This window comes from Aotus nancymaae, unplaced genomic scaffold (genome assembly GCF_030222135.1).
Source record: "Aotus nancymaae isolate 86718 unplaced genomic scaffold, 86718_ANA_hifiasm-v0.15.2.pri h1tg000021l, whole genome shotgun sequence".
Lineage (NCBI taxonomy): Eukaryota > Metazoa > Chordata > Mammalia > Primates > Aotidae > Aotus > Aotus nancymaae.
Genome location: NW_026988433.1, coordinates 12,209,532 through 12,227,744, shown reverse-complemented (window position 1 = coordinate 12,227,744; position 18,213 = coordinate 12,209,532). Strand labels below are relative to the sequence as shown.

General features: G+C 38.7%; 1 protein-coding gene across 2 annotated transcripts in view; it reads right to left on the bottom strand.

The window, feature by feature from the left end:
* Window positions 1-18,213, bottom strand: part of SPPL3 (signal peptide peptidase like 3) — a 139,292-nt gene that overhangs the window by 88,654 nt on the left and 32,425 nt on the right. The gene's annotated exons all lie outside the window — the stretch shown is intronic.

Sequence of the window (18,213 nt, the reverse complement as noted above, 5' to 3'; positions counted from 1 at the left end):
ATGGGTCTAGAGTTATTCTCACCATTACAGAACTAAGACCTCAAGTGAGAGTGCTTGAACATGCCAGGGAGCCCAAGAGGGGTGAAATACCAAAACTGCTATTTCTTGTCCAGTCTAATGACTGATAATAGTGGTATCATTAACAGAATGGTAAGGGTTTATTTTAATTAACTTACATGCCCCCCATTACCCAAACAAAGTGCTAGTCTAACAAGTATTATTTTAGAATTGCTGTTATTATTTTAGCTGCATATTTTCCATGGACTTGTAAATTAATCTGTATATATTTAACATAAGCCAAATTTGTAATGTTCAAAACTACTACCCTGATTTTTCCATTTCTCAAAAATCATGCTTAAATCCAAAAGGTTACAAAGGGAAAAGTTAGATTTCTCAAAGCTGCTTTAAATTACTGCTCTTTTAGCCAGGCGCGGTGGCTCACGCCTGTAATCCCAGCACTTTGGGAGGCTGAGGTGGGTGGATCACCTGAGGTCAGGAGTTCAAAACCAGCCTGGCCATTATGGTGAAACCCCATCTTTAAAAAAACAAAAAAAAACTACTGCTTTTTTACCATAGCTCATTATCTCTAATGTGTAAGAAAAAAAAGTTCCTAAAATTTTGTGCATAAACTACTTTTTATCACTTTGGTGTAATAACACTAATGACCAAACAATGAGCAAGCTACAGGTGATTTGTATAACAGTCAATTTTGGTTTTCTGGCAATCTTTCAAGGTCCAGGATGTAATACAAACTTGATTACTATGTAAATATCAGTCTTTACCAAAAAAAATTAAAAATTAGCTGGGCATGGTGGCGCATGTCTACATTCTCAGCTACTCAGGAGGCTGAGACATGAGGATTGCGTGAGCCCAGGAATTTGAGGCTGCAGTGAGCTATAGTCACGCCACTGCATTCCAGCCTGAGCAACAGAGTGAGAGCCTCCCTCTAAAAATAGAAAAACAAAACAAAAACACAAACAATAATAATAAAAAAAAGTAAAACTAACCCTAAACTTTACCCCGATACTCTCTTTCCCCTTTAACAAAGTTACCAGAGACGGGCTCAACTCTAACAAGCATCTATCAGTCCTCTAAAAGTAAAAAATAATTTCAGGTAATTGGTACCAACTTCTACAATGTTGTAGCCAACTAGTAGCACAATTTCCAAAGATACTTTATTGTTTAAGTAGCTACTAATAGGTTAACAAGCCATCACAGAGGCAGGTGAAACAGGATGATCTGTCTATACTAGCAATGGATTAAAAGATCTTGAACAGTCATGTTATTAATATATAGCAAATACAGGTAAAATCACAAATTTTACTTAGAAAATCCAAATGGCTCTAAAAAACAGATCAATATATATTCTGTATGAAGTGATTTTTGCACGTGGCATCTGAGAATATGTCCAAGAAAACGTCTAGCTTCTATCAGTCATGCTAGTTAGCTATGAAGAAGCTTGACTAGTGGGCAATGCATGTAGTCTTTACCTTTTGGGACTAGGAAAATCATATTTATCCAAGACTCCTAAAAACCCCCCTGGGTTATAAGTTCTGAATCTTCTCACACATACCCTTCCCCCTAAAATTCTCATGTCCTCAGGCCTTACCACTCCTTTGTGACAGCTGCTGCCTTATAAAGACATAATTCCAGTGTGAAGTATTTCTATTGGAAAATCTGGGACTGACAGGAAGTTGACAAGGACTCAGTAAAAATAACTATTCCTAACAAAGTATATATATATAAACAGGCAGTCACTGGTCAGGCGCTTTCCTCAGCTGAGTCACCGGACCATGGAAAACCCCAAGTTTGCACCTGAAAGGCTCTGAAATACTACCCTCTGGAGTGCAAATATAAAACACATTAGGCTTGGAGAAACTGCTCTAAAGCAACTCGCTGGACCAGCTAGATTTAGAAATATAATGGATGGTTGGTAAAGGTAACTCCAGGAGCTGCCAAGAAAACTCAGTTCCAAGAACACTTCCCACAAAATTAGGCTTTCCAGAGACACTAATCTAAGATGTTCCAGAGGTTTAATGAGTCCTCTCTGCTGCCCCTTTCAAATCTAAATACTTACTCAAAGTCTCTAGAGCCATCTGTTAAGGCCAAAGGAAATCTTCTCAATATGTTTACATCACAAAAGTTTATGCCGCATTGTAAGGAAGTCTAAAAAGCCAAATGCATGCACAGCTACTTGGGAGGCTGAAGTGGGAGGATTGGTCGAACCCAAGAGTTCAGGACTAGTCTCAAAAAAAAAAAAAAAGCCAAATGCTGCTACGCCAGACTTGATACTGTGAAAAAGAATGAAAGAATGTTAGATCTTTTGACAGTGGACTTTACAGTTTCTCAAAAACTTTCTCTTTTAAAATATGAGTAACACCCTATATTAGTTTCCTATGGCTGCTGTAGAAATTGCCACAAATACTGACTTCACACAAAGTGTATTCTCAGTTCCGGAGGTCATGAATCTGAAATGCCTTTTCCAGGGCTGGTTGCATCTGAGGGCTCTGAGGGCAGAATGCTTCCTTGCCTTTTTCATCTTCTAGAGGACCACCTGCATTCCTTGGCCCCCGTTCCCTTCATCAGTCACTACAACCTCTTGCTTCCATCATGAAATCTGCCCCCACTCACTCTGGTCTGCCTCCCTCTTCCAAGGACCGGTGTGATCATACTGGGCCAATGCAGACAATCCAGGATAATCTTCCATCTCAAAATTCTGAATTTGATACATCTGCAGAGCCTCCTTTCCTATATTCATAGGTTCTAGAGATTAGGATATGGGTATCTTTTAGGCATCATTATTCAGCCTACCACACACTTAGCAGATTTAAAATTCTATGAAGTACAATTACCTACAGTATCTCATTTAGGTACTTACAAGGTGTTATCATTCCTACTTAATGAATGAGAAAGCAGCTCTAGAAAACTTAATTGCTTATCAACAGTCATATAGTTAGTGATAGAACTCAAACCAGAGATCATATGGCCCTAGAGATCATGTAATAGACCACACACCACTTCTCCTCCACCAGGCTGCCTATAAATCACTGGCGCTTGGCCTCTCATTTTCTTACAAAGCTTTTTTAATAGAATATATCTTTATATATATGAACCCTTTTTTTCCCTTCTGAAACGGAGTTTCACTCTTGTCACCCAGGCTGGAGTGCAATGGTGTGTTCTCACCTCACTGCAACCGCCTCTCGGGTTCAAGCGATTCTCCTGCCTCAGCCTCCTGAGTAGCTGGGATTATAGGCACCTGCCACTATGTCCGGCTATTGTTTTTTGTATTTTTAGTAGAAATGAGGTTTCACCATGTTGGCCAGGTTGGTCATGAACTCCCGACTTCAGGTCAGGATCTGTCCACCTCGGCCTCCCAAAGTGCTGGGATTACAGGAGTGAGCAACCACGCCCAGCCTAAAGATATATTCTTTACCACCATCTTATCTGCTCATCCACTTTTTTCCTGAGGAAGGCAAGCAAATGAAGGAAAATGTCTGCATACAGTAAAGATTTGATTTATAAGTCTACAAGATTATATTGCATCTACAAGCAGAGAATTCCTGTTAGACAAATAAAGTACACTGACATTTTATCTGCCCAAAGGAATTACACTTACTCATTCAAGTGTTAGATGGACAAACATGACACTAAGCATAAAATCTGTTCTTAGTAACTTTTAAAAATGCATACCATAGATTGTTTGGCTGGGGGGCAGGGTGGCAACAAATAAAAATAAAAAAATAAATACAGAAAAAAATGTACACAATTAGTAGCAAAGCAAGAAGCTGTAACAAACCATCATATTTCCTAAATCTTTTGATATACATTTAAGACTAATGTTAGCAAAGAAGATATGATGCACAGCAAAGCACATGGAAAGAAAGTTGCAGCATTTGTTCAAAATGATGTAAATTCATGGATCTTCTAGACCAGTGGTTCTCAAAGCTGATGGTACATCCAAATCACCTGGAAGATTTGGTAAAACACAGATTGCTGGCCCTATCCCAGTTTCCGGTTCAGCAGATTTGGGGCAGACCCAAGCGTTCATAAATTTCTAAAAAGTTTCCAGGCAATACAGATGCTACTAGTCCAAAGACCATACCTTAAAAACCAGTTTCAGATAAAATTCACATTTTCACAGCAATTCAGAAAAACTACTGAATATATTATGAAAGCAGGTGTGGTGAATTTTTATTTGAAATAGCAAAAACAAACAAACCCCCAAAACCAATGCAGGAAAACAAACACCACCACCACCACACACATGCACACACATACATAAATACACACACACAAAGGGGAAAAAAAAGGCCAGGAGGGGAAAAAACCTTATAGTGACAGTCAGTTCCCCAAACAGAACAAACCTGAGCTGCTCAAACTGAATTGCTCATGACTGTGCAAGTTATCAATCTGCCCTTTACTGACTGCTCTTCAAGGATTAAATGTGATAACACACATAGCAGCCTCCTGTGAGGTGGGCAGAGGAAACAAAGGCTCAGAAAAGCCAAGAGTTCACTATGAAACACCAGGAAAAGTCTCCACATTCAGTGGGAGGTAAACATGGTCCACCCCTGAACAATTTTAGAATGCTTAAGAAACTAAGTTTTGGTGATATGTGCCGAATTACACTCTAGCAGTCCGACGTTAAGTAAATCTAGTACTGCCAACATACAATGGAGAAGAAGCAAGCCGACAGCACAGGATTTTTTTTTTTCTTTTTAAATCATGGTAGCTACGTGCTGTGTGACCACCTTCCTTTGCAACAGCTACACCTAGAAATCACTAAAACAATAATTTATGGGCAAGAGCCTGAGGTGCTATCAAAGCCAAATACATGTTAAATTGTATATTTTGTACATTTTTTTAAGGCAGGAAACCATTTTAATAATACTAAAAAGATTTTCAAAAAGACTCAAGCAAAAATGGCTGCCAATTGGGCCGATCTAAAATTCAATCAGCATGAACGCCCCGAAGTCTAAGGAAGCATCTTTAAGTTACAGAATTTTGCAAAGGTTATCAACAACAAGAAGCTAACTTCCTGTTATTCCTATTCCTTTTAAGTAAGTCATCACCAAGTGTTTCCAAAGCAGAGCATTTTGTGTTCTTATAATCAAAACCTGTTCAAGTGAGAGAAAATAATGCAGTAAGAATATTCTTATATTTATGACATTCAAGATCACTATTTGGACCTAAGAGCATGTCAGGATTTTCAGCACCTGCATATAACTGTTTCATTATGACCCCCCACAAGGGGCAGGGAAGGAAGAAGCATGCAGGGCTTGCCTGACCCTACCTCTAGTGTGCAGGAAAGAGGAGAGGGAACTCAGTATTCCTCCAGCCACAGTTTCTTCTCTTCGTATGGACGGATCACTAGACCCCATAAAGTGCAAGAATGATGAGAAAAGGGGACTATCGGTGATTAATCCTTGTACTAATAACTTATAAAGTACACCCTCTCAGCACAAGAGATCCCATATAGCACAATAAATGAACAGAAATAATGGTTTTCTGGCATTTTGCAACTACCCAATTAGAAACTGACGAATGTAAAACAAAACAACACAAAACAAAACAATTTTTGAGCTGGGCGTGGTGGCTCACACCTCTAATTCCAGAACTCTGGGAGGCCTGAGGTTCAGAGTTTGAGACCAGCCTGGCCAGCATGGTAAAACCCTGTCTCTACTAAAAATACAAAAATTAGCCAAGCACGGTGGCGGGCTCCTGTAATCCCAGCCACTCGGGAGGTGAGGCAGGAGAATCGCATGAACCCGGGAGGCAGAGGTTGCAGTGAGCCCAGATCATACCACTGTCCTCCAGCCTGGGCAACAAAAGCGAAACCCCATCTCAAACAAATAATGGGAAGCTATTAAGCCCAAATCTTATCACTGGCAACAAATATTATCAATTCTTTAATTTTAACAAAATCTGCCAAATATTCAAACCTGAATAACCATAGTTTGTCAGTTATTCTTACAAGTAAAAATGATATCCATGAAAAAAGATGCTAGGTCAGCATTTAACTCAAATAACACTACAAGTAATTTTCCTTATAATAACCATAGTACTTATGCAGCAGAAGTGCCTTGTGTGTACTTCCCATTATATCACACAAAGCATTAAAAAGATGTGCAATCTAGTGTCAAGATTTAATAAAAGAAGTATTTTTTACTACTTCATTAAGGGCATTCTTAGGTGAAACTGGCTTTTAAAAAAAACTATAGAGTGTGTGGTGGTGAAGAATACAATGGCTATGAGCACACTTTGCTGCCACCGCCTTGATTCACGCTTAGGCACCAGCAGTACCATCAATACAAATGTTAACACAGAGAAAAAGACAACTTCTCAGAAATACTATATAAAGGTTTGACCTTCAGGATCCCATGAGAGATTTCTAGAGGAATAAGGGCCACACTTTGCGAAGTGCTAATCTTGAGAAGCATTGACAGTTACCCAATTTATCACTTTGTGGCCCTTCGAGATTGTTTAATAGAAGTGCTGGCTACTCTGACACCCTCCCACGCACTCATGAGGCAATACTCCTGGTTACACACTGCCTCTTACTGCTGCTGTTTCATGTCTTATCATATCTGTTGCTTCACACTCATAGTGAACTGGACACTACTCTACAATGCACTGCGCAATCAGCACAGCTCAGCGTCTGATCTGCAACAGCCAGTACAGTGTGGTTTAAGAGCACAGGCTCTAAAGTCAGTTTGCTTCGGTTCCAATCCTGGGTGTACCACTTACTAGCTATAAGGCCTTGTACAGACTATTTACCCTCATTTGCAAATCAGTATAATAGTATCTACTGATGAAAGTTGTGAGGATTCAACAACCTATTCAGTGTTTGGCATGGGTCCTTACACACAGGAAGTGCTCACATGTTACTAATAGTCTAAATATTACTACATTTATTAGCATATATTACTATAATACTGGGATAGTAGATGTATTCTAAGTTGTAGCAAAGAAATTTTATACAGTAGTCAAGACTAGGCTGCACCCCCAGGAAGAAGCCTACACTCTAACAGCAGTATTTCCCAAGCTAGCCTGGAAGAATCACCTAAGGCAGGGGTCCCCAACCTCCAGGTCAGACTGAGACCAGTTAGTGGCCTATTAGGAAGTGGGCCACACTGCAGGAGAGAGAGGCAGGCAAGTCAGTGAAGCTTCATCTGTATTTACAGCCTCTTCCCATCGCTCGCATTAACGTCTGAGTTCCACCTTCTGTCACATCAGCCAGCGGCATTAAATTTTCATAGGAGGGCTAACCCTATTGTGAACAGCACGTGCAAGGGATCTAGGTTGTGCACTCATGAGAATCGAATGCCTGATGATCTGTCACTGACTCCCATCACCCTGAGATGGGACCAAGTAGTTGCAGAAAAACAAGTTCAGAGCTCCCACTGATTCTACATTATGATGAGTTGTATAATTATTATATATTACAATATAATAACAGAAATAAAATGCAACATAAAGTAATGTGCTTGAATCATCCTGAAAACATCCTCCCCCTCCTTCCCATCCGTAGAAAAACTGTCTGCCACAAAATCAGTCCCTGATGCCAAAAAGGTTGGAGGCCTGTAACCTAAGGTATTTCCAAATCTAGATTACTGGGTTCCAACCTAGACTATACACCGTAATAAACTTTAGGGGAAGAGCCTTAGAATCCATGTAACAACATGTTAAGGAATTCCTATTATTATGCAAGGTTGGGACATATACCTCTAGAGAGAATATTGTATTTGAGGAACTTAGAACTATTAAAAGACTAATAGTCAATCATCAAGAGTCATTTTCTGAATTAACTGAAATAGTAAGGCGTAATTTACCTTGAAAAGACAGCTTCACACATGACAAAGTTTATCTTGAAAAAGACACGCTCCAAAAAAAGAATTTAAAATGGAGAAATAATGCATTTCTTCTATTCTAAGACACAGTGGATTGTACAACAGCATACATTTCCCAAAACAGTTACATACCACTTTCCTCTTCAGACTCTGATCAAAGTTTGAACTGAAACTTTCTTCACATTCAAAGTCTAATGATTTTTCTGAACTTTTGGCCATCGCCAGTTATGCAATAGTATCAGAGAAATATGTTATTTCTCAAAAGCCAGAATTCTGTTCTTTTTGACATCTTTGGGGCTGACAGCATAATTTCGAGGCAAATAAAAGAACATCTGAGAATCCTCTGAATTTTGTATTTAAACTCAGTTTCATCTTTCCTCAAATAGATGTCCCTAGAAATTAAGCAGTTTCTCTTAAAAATAAGGATGTTTTAAAAAAAATTAGTGCTTGACTGATATTCCATCCCAAGTCATGAATCAGTCACAGTTAACCCCCATTATCTCTCAAATGCTCTACAATGTATTCCTAAGATTTAGCTATTTCTATTGCTTTTAACTGTATTATTTATCTTGTTACAGGCTATTTCCTATACATAAAATAATCCTTGTAGCATAGTCTTTTTAAGAAAGATATATCGAAAGTAATTGCTTATCTAAATTTAACTTAAAATGCTGCCATGTGTAATGTTGCCAGTGCAAATAACTTTAATTAGGTGACAAATGGTTGAGAAGACACCTCCACACATGGCAAAGTTTATATATATATATGCAGGCAATGACAGCTGCAACAGCACTTGTGAATTTCTTTTGCCATTAAGGACTATACAAAGGACCATCAAAAATATTTAACAGTATTGAGAAAAAGTTTATCTTAGAGTTGAACAACTATGGTATTAGACAATTCATGTATTAAAAATATTTTTTTTTTTTAGATAGAGTCTTGCTCTGTTCTCCAGGCTGAAGTGCAGAGGCACAATCATGGTTCACTGCAACCTCTGCCTCCCAGGTTCCAGTGATTCTCCTGCCTCAGCCTCCTGAGGAGCTGAGATTACAGGCGTACGCCACCATGCCCAGCTGATTTTTGTATTTTCAGTAGAGACGGGGTTTCAACATGTTGGCCAGCCTGGTCTCGAATGCCTAACCTCAAGTGATCTGCCCACCTCGGCCTCCCAAAGTGCTGGGATTACAGGTGTGAGCCACTGCACCCAGCCCATGTATAAAAATTATAGTTTGCCCCAGGCAACATAGTGAGACCTCATCTTTACAAAAAATAAATTAGGCACAGTGGTGTGTACCTATAATCCTAGCCACTCAGGAAGATGAAGTGGGAGGATCCCTTGAGCCTGGGAGGTTATGGGTGCAGTGGAGCCATGGTCATGCCACTGAAATCCAGCCTGGGTGACAGAGTGAGACCCTGTCGCTACAAAAGAAAAAAAAAATGTTAGGGAAAAAATGGTATCTGATAAAGTGGAATACAGAGCACATTCAGTAACTGAGGACAAGAAGATAAGATATAAGGCACTTCTTTCCAAAGTGTAGTCTATGGACCACCAGTATCGCCCAATCACTTGTCAAGTGATCAACAGATAGATGATGTGGTAATTTCCAAGGAAAATCAATAAAATAATATTTTCATATACATCTGAAGTATAAGATTAATAACTTCACAGAAATCCTGAAGTAATCTTAAAGAGTGGGTGTGCCATAGGGACTACTGTCCCAAGTTTACCACACCTAACATCTCCTGTTCATAATAAAAATATTTAAGTCTCTTCATTATACTGAAATTATATTAATACTCTACATAACTTAAAAAATCATTACAATGTCCTAACTATAATATGGAGAATAAAGAAAAGGAAGTTAATTCATAATAAAACACTATTTAACATATTAAAACTGGAGCATCAATACACTAGGAAATATCATGGTACAGTAAGATGCTTGCATCAATATGAAACATCACCATGACTGTGACAGCAACAAATGCAAACTGAATCAGGTGTGTCAAATGGTGACTACAACACCATGAAGAGTACTGCCATAGGTGATGCATTTTACCAAAATGGCAAGCTCTTGGTAAAGCCTTAAATGAAAGGACATTACTCACTCCTTGATTTACACAGCAGTGCCGTTCATAGAAAATGTAGTGTATTATGTAAAAAATGATCTGTTTATATGTAAAATACTTTAGATGTGAGTAATTAAAGGAGCTTCAAACACCATATGAGACAGAATAGTTATTCATTGTATAGCACTTTTCTGCACACTGCAAGACATCTAGCAGACCTAAACGCTGTCCACTAAATGTCTGTAATGACCTCTACTATGCTGCCAAACAAAAATGCTCCCACAAATTTCAAAAATGCACCCCAGAAAATGGTATTACCATAGCTGAAAACTACTGAGCTAAATGAGTATATATGACTAGGCTTGGATATTTTAAAAATCCTTTGCTTGCTACTATTTACTTCTTATGTTAGTGTTTTTGCTACTACACAGTATGACTTTGCAGCTGCAATTCACCATAATCAATCAACAGAAAAGTAGTTATGAAAATAGAAACTACTACATCTAAGCATACTACAAATATACGTGATTAAATATGACTCAAGTACAAACAAGAATGGGAACATATATGTTCTGGAACAAAAGAATTCTGAATGTGATGATTTCAAATATGCAGCTGAGAATCCAAAACTAGGAATATCTGAAAACTGGATTTCACTGCACCAGAAACTACTCACCACCACCATGTTGTCCAAAGTGAAAATGTATCAAACAGTGTCATAAAGTCATTGAAACTTTCAGACTGTTTTCAACAAATTTAACCAAAACTGTTTAGCTTGCTGTAAAGGATGTAGACTGCAAAATAAACATTCCATTTTAAATTATTATATTGTCAACAATGAAAAAAGAACATTCAGATTCAGAATAAAAGCAAAGTAATAAAGAAAAAATATACAAAGATAAATGCAAACATAAAGCTAGAAAGAATAGAAAGCAGAGTCTTGAAGAAATGTTCGTACGGCCATGTTCACAACAGCATTATTCACAACAGCCAGAGGGTGGAAGCAATCCATGCCCACCCATGAAAGAACGGATAAGAAAAATGTGGCCTATCTATATATTCAAATATTATTCAGCCTTCAAAAAAAGCTAATTCTGAAATTCTGATACATACTACAACACGGATGAACCCTGAAGACATGCTAAGTGAAGTACGCCAGTCACAAAAGGACAAATGTAGGATTCCATTCATGTGACATACCTAGAGCAGTCGAGTTCAAAGATGGTGGAATGGCGGCTGGGGGAGAGGAAAACAGGGATTGTTGTATAATAAGCATGTAGTTTCAGTTTAAGAAGATGAAAAAGTTCTGGAAGTAAACAGTGATAATGACTGCACAGCACTGTGAATGTACATGATACCACAGAACGGTACATTTAAAAATGATTAAAATGGTAAATTTTATGTTATATATACATTTTATCAAAGTTTTCAAAAAGGAGTAAAAAGTAAAAAAGCTGGCAAATTAGAAAGTAGAACTGACATAAAATCTGTTGGCAAATGAAACTAATAAATCACTGAAGGTAGAATCATTCCTTGGTATCCATGGGGGATTGACTCCAGGATCCCCCTCAGATAACAAAATCCACATATGCTCAAGTACTTTATATAAAATGGCTGGTCACAGAGGCTGACACCTGTAATCCGAGCACTTTGGGAGGCTGAGGTGGGTAGACCACCTAAAGTCAGGAGTTCAAGACCAGCCTGGCCAACATGGTAAAATCCCCTCTCTACTAAAATACAAAAATTAGCTGGGTGTGATGGCAGACACCTGTAATCCCAGCTACTTGGGAGGCTAAGGCAGGAGAATCACTTGAACCCAGGAGGTGGAGTTGCAGTGAACTGAGATCACACCACTGCACTCCAACACGGGTGACAAGAGCAAAATTCTGTTGGCAGGGGGGCATAGTATTTGCATATAACCTACACACATCCTTCTCTATACTTTAAATTGTCTCTACATTACTTGTAATATCTAATATAATGTAAATGCCACATAAATATAGTTGAATAATCCTTATCTGAAATGCTTGAGACCAGAAGTGTTTTGGATTTGGGATTTTTCAGATTTTGGGATATTTGCATTACATATTTACTGGTTCAACATCCCTAAGTTGAAAATCGGAAAGGCTCAAATAAGTATGTCCTTTGAGCATTATGGCATTCAAAAAGTTTCAGAATTTAGAGCATTTCAGATTTCTGGATTAGGGATACTCAACTTGTTGTTGTTAGGCCATATTTTAAAGAACGTGTGTTGTTTTATCGTTGTATTGTTATTATTTTCTTTTCCAAATATTCTGATCCAAGGTTAGTTGAATCCAATGATGCGGGTCCCACATATACAGAGGGCTGACTGTATTAACGAAATTTAAACAGGAGGATTCTCAACTTGGAACATGAAGTTGTAACTGCTATGAGAACTGTCCTCTCACTATAAACAGCTAGAAAACCAGACAACATACATGAAATAACAGTTTTTAGACACTGGGCAAGAAGTAGGGCAAGACTGTGATCCTCCACCAGGGAAAGGAAACAAAAGGTAAACTTAACAATTAACCAAACCCACAGCCTGGTGACAACTCCCAGGCTTCACTTCAGGGAAAGAACACTGAAACAAAATACAAGGGTCTTGGTGAACTGAGGAGCCAATAGGGCTAGGGGAAGCTGAGGCAGCTAGAATTTGCAGGACACAGTACTGCCTCTACCTAAAAAATACAGTAGAAGTGACACTAGTCAAGGCAAGGTCACAAAAGCCAATATGCTTCTATCTGGCTCTCTTCTCTTGGGACACTCGCCTTTAGAACTCAACCACCAGACTGTAAGAAAATTTAAGCCAGCCGGGTGCAGTGGCTCTCGCCTATAATCCCAGCACTTTGGGAGGCAGAGGCAGGAGGATCACGAGGTCAAGAGATCGAGACCATCCTGGCCAACATGGTGAACCCCGTCTCTACTAAAAATACAAAAATTAGCTGGGCGTGGTAGCACACGCCTACAGTCCCAGCTACTAAGGAGGCCGAGGCAGGCGTATTGCTTGAACCCAGGAGGCAGAGGTTGTAGTGAGCCAAGATTGTGCCACTCCTCTCCAGCCTGGCAACAGAGCAAGACTCTGTTTTTAAAAAAAAAAAAAATTAAGCCACATGAAAAGGTCATGTGCACAGATTCCAGCCAACAGACAAAGCTAAGGTCTCAGTCAGCATCAACTGCTTAACATACAAGTGGGTAAACCTTCAGATAATCCCAGCCTCCCGTTTTGAGTTGCCTCAGCAGAGGATACAGACATCATGAAGCAGAGACAGACCATCTCTGCTGTGTCCTATCCAAATACCTAACCCACAGAATAAGTTGGCAATAGTGTTGTTTTAAGGCACTAATTTACTGGTGGGCTTTTATGCCATGAAAATAACTAGAACAGGCCGGGTGCAGTGGCTCACACCTATAATCCTAGCACTTTGGGAGGCCAAGGCGAGTGTTATTACCTGAGCTCAGGAGTTTGAGACCAGCCTGGGCAACATGGTAAAATCCCATCTCTACTAAAATACAAAAAATTAGCTGGGCATGGCAGCGTGTGCCTGTAATCCTGGCTACTGGGGAGGCTGAGACAGGAGAATTGCTTGAACCTTGGAGGCAGAAGTTGCAGTGATCCAAGATTGCGCCACTGCACTCTAGCCTGGGTGACAGAGCAAAACTCCACCAAAAAAAAAAAAAAAAAAAAAAAAGGTAACTAAAACAGAAAAAAAAATAAAATAGAAAAATTTTTGAATTATGCTTAAGTTACAGGTGAAATGGTGTAACATTATTTCAACAGATGGTGATAACGATGTATACTGTACACCCTATATCAACCACTAAAAACATAAAACAAGGATGTGAAGCTCGTAAATCAAGAACAGGCCAGCCTGGTCAACATGGTGAAACCCTGTCTCTACTAAAAAAATTAACCAAGCATGGTGGCAGCGCCTGTAATCCCAACTACTAGAGAGGCTGAGGCGGAGAACTGTTTAAACCTGGGAGGTGGAGGTTGCAGTGAGTCCAGACTGTGCCACCACCCTCTCGCCTGGGTGATAGAGTGAGACTCCATCTCAAAAAAAAAAAAAAAAAAAAAAAGAGGCTGGGCGTGGTGTCTAACGCCTGTAATCCAAGTACTTTGGAGGCCAAGGCAGGTGGATCACCTGAGGTTGGGAGTTCAAGACCAGCCTGACCAACATGGTGAAACCCCGTCTTAAAAAAAAAAAAAAAAAAGAATAGAGATAAAATGGAATCATGAAAATACTCAATGTTTTAAAAAGGCAGGAAAACATGGAAAAGGAAGGAAAAAAAGATGAAAAAGAAATTCCAAGGAAAAATTTTTTAACACAAGCATATCAATAATTACGTCAAAGGTAAATTACAATATAACCTACTCTGGGCAAAGATTGTCAAACTAGACAAAAAAGCAAGATTCAGCCACATGCTATGTATAAGAAACACAGATACAGGCTGGGCACGGTGGCTTACGAGTTCAAGACCAGACTGGCCAACATGGTGAAACCCTGTCTCTACTAAAAAATACAAAAATTAGCTGGGCATGGTGGCTCATGCCTGTAATCCCAGCTACTTGGGAGGCTAAGGTAGGAGAATTGCTTGAACTGGGACCCAGGAGGCGGAGGTTGCAGTGAACCGAGATCGCGCCACTGCACTCCAGCCTGGGTTACAGAGTGAAACTCCATCTAAAATAAATAAATAAATAAAGATACAGATTAAAAGGATGGAGAAAATACATATACCATACAGGTAAGCAGGAGTGGTGTAAGTATCAACAAAGTAGACTTTAGGACAAGGAATATCAGGAAGGATATTACAAAATGATAGAGGGGTCCATTCCTCAAAAGGACATAGCAATCCCAAGTATGTATTCCCCGATAGCTGAGCTTCAACACTCACAGAACTGAAAGGAGAAACAAGCAATTCAAGTTGGAAAGGTCAACACATCTTTCTTAGTGATTGGCAAAACAAAGAGACCCCCCCCAAAATCACCAAGAACTACTGACCAACTTGGCTTAATAGATACTTATACAATATTTCAACCAGTAACAGCAGAATATACATTATTTTCAAGTGTACTTAAAACACTGACCGACCTGGACCATATTCTGGACCACCAAAAACACAAACTCTTATCCCTCAATTTAAAAAGATTGAAATAATACAAGCATATTCTCTACAGGAGAATTAAACCAGAAATTAATAGGAGAAAAAACACTTCTAAATAACTCATGGGTCAAAGGAAACAATAAGGGAAATTAGAAAATATTTTGACTTGAACGAAAATCAAACAGACCAAAATTTATGGTATGCAGTTAAAGAAGTGCTTAGAGGGAAATGTTTAACTTTCAATACTTACACTGGAAAAGAAGAAAGTTTTCAAATTCACGAACTAAGCTTCTATCTTGAGAAACACACACAAAAAAGGAAACAAATTAAATGCAAAGAAAGAAGGACATAATAAATATAAATACAGACATGAATAAAATAGAAAAACACTAGAGAAAAAGCAGGAAAACTAAAAGCAATTCTCCGAAAACAAATTCATCTAGCTAAATTGATCAGGAGAAAGGGAGAAGTACAAATTACTAATATCAGAAATGAAAGAAGGAACATCACAACAGATGTTACAAACATTTAAAACGTGGTAAAAAATTACAAACTCATACAAACAAATTAAGACTACCTAGATGAAATGGAAAGAGACAAATTACCAATTTCAACATAAACTAAGATACATACTATAAACCCTAAATCAATAAATAGCTTAACTAGGCCAATATCTGGTAAAAAAATTGAAATGGGAGCTTAAAATCCTCCCATACAGAAAATTCTAAGCCCAGATTACTTCACTGGTGATCCACCAACCACTTAAAGAAAGAACTAACAATTCTACACAATCTTCCAGAAGGGGAGAAAAAAACTCTTCCCAACTCATTCTAAAGGCCAGCATCACTCTGATATCAAAATCAAAGACATAAAAAAATCACAGACCAATGTATCTCATGAACAGAGATGTGAAAATCTGCAACAAAATGTTAGCAAACCAAACCCTGCCATATAGAAAAAGCATAACACGTTAAGACTTCAGGAATGCTGGGCTGGTTTAACATTTGAAAATCAATCAGTATAATTCATGGTATCAATATTTAAAACCATATGATTTTCAGAAGAATTCTGAGTCAAAAACAGAAAAAACAAACAACAACAACAAAACCATGTGATTATTTCAATAGATGCTGAAAAAGCATTTGACAAAATCCAACACCCATTCGTGATAAAATCTCATGGCAAACTAAAAATAAAAGGCAATGTCTTTATCTTTATAAAGGCATCTAGAAAAAACCCAGATCACATACAGTGATGGAAGGCTCAATCCTTCCCACCTAAGATCAACAGGGCTGAAATATCCACTCTTCTCACTGATAGCATCATACTGGAGGACCTCATCAGTGCAATGAGACAAGCAAAAGAAACAAAAGGCAAGAGATTAAAAAGGAGTAAGTAAAATTATCCTTATTTGCAGATTATATAATCACATATGTACAAAATGGTAAGTAACCCACACAAAAAGTAACTAGAAGTCATAAGTGAGTTTACCAAGATTGTAGGATACAAGATCAGGTCTTTAAAAATCAATTACATTTCTGGCCGGGCTCAGTGGCTCACACCTGTAATCCCAGCACTTTGGGAGGCCCAGGCAGGCAAATCCCCTGAAGTCAGGAGTTTGAGACTGGCCTGGCCAAAATGGTGAAACCTCGTCTCTACTAAAAATACAAAAAAATTAGCCAGGCATAGTGGCACATGCCTGTAGTCCCAGCTACTCAGGAGGCTGAGGCAGGAGAATCGCTTGAACCCAGGAGGGGGAGGTTGCAATGAGCCCAGATTGTGCCATTGCACTCCAGCCTGGGTGAAAAGAGGGAAACTCTGTCTAAAAAATAAAATTAAATTAAAATTAAAATTAAAAAAATCAATTACATTTCTATATATTCCCAATGAAAAACTCAAAGTTGAAATAAAAATTACAATTATCCAAAAATATGAAATATATAGATACACATTTAACAAAATATGTGGAAGAACCGTGCACAGGCATATCTCAAGAGATATTGTGGTTTCAGTTCCAAACCAGAACAACAAAGCAAATATGACAATAAAGTAAATCACACAAATTTTTTTATTTCCTAGTGCATATAAAAGTTATATTTATACTATACTGTAGTCTATTAAGTGTGAAATAGCATGTCTAAAAAAATGTACATATCTTAAACTATTTTATTGCTAAAAGATGCTAACAATCTCTGTCTGAGCCTTCAGCAACTTGTAATCTTTTGGCTAGTGAGGGTCCTGACTCATCATGGACGGCTGCTGACTGATTAGGGTGGTGACTGCTGAAAGATGGGCAGGCTGTGGCAATTTATTAAAAGGAGGCAACAATGAAGTTAAGTTTGCCACATGGACTGACTCTTCCTTTCATGAAAGATTTCTCTGTAGCACATGATGCCATTTGACAACATTTTTCCCACAGCAGAACTTCTTTCAAAACTGAAGTCAAGGCCAGGCACCGTGGCTCACGTCTGTAATCCCAGCACTTTGGGAGGCCGAGGTGGGTGGATCACCTGAGGTCAGGAGTTCGAGACCAGCCTGACTAACATGGTGAAATCCTGCCTCTACTAAGAATACAAAATCAGTCGGGCATGGTGGCACATGCCTGTAATCCCAGCTATTCAGGAGGCTGAGGCAGGAAAATTACTTGAACCAGGGAGGTGGAGGCTGTAATGAGCCAAGATTGCACCACTGTACTCCAGCCTGGGGAATAAGCAAAACTCTGCCTCAAAAAAAAAAAAAAATCCTCTCAGACCTTGCTGCTGCTTTATCAACAAAGTTTATGTAATATCCTAAATCCTTTTTTTGCAATTTCAACAATGTTCATAGCATCTTCACCAGTAGATTCCATCTCAAAAAACCACCTTCTTTGAGTGTCATCTGAAACAACTTCTCATCTGTTCAAGTTTTATCATAAGAGTGCAGCAATTCACAGTCACATCTTCAAACTCTACTTGTAAGCCTACTTCTAGTGCTATTTCCCCATAACTGTGGTTACTTCTTCTATTCAAGTCTTAAAACCCTCAAAGTCATCCATGAAGACTGGAATCAACTTCCTCCAAACTCCTCTGAATGTTGATAGTTTGACCTCTTCCCATGAATCATAAATAATCTTAGTGGCATCTAGAATGGTGAATCCTTTCCAGATTTTTTTATTTACTTCGTCCAG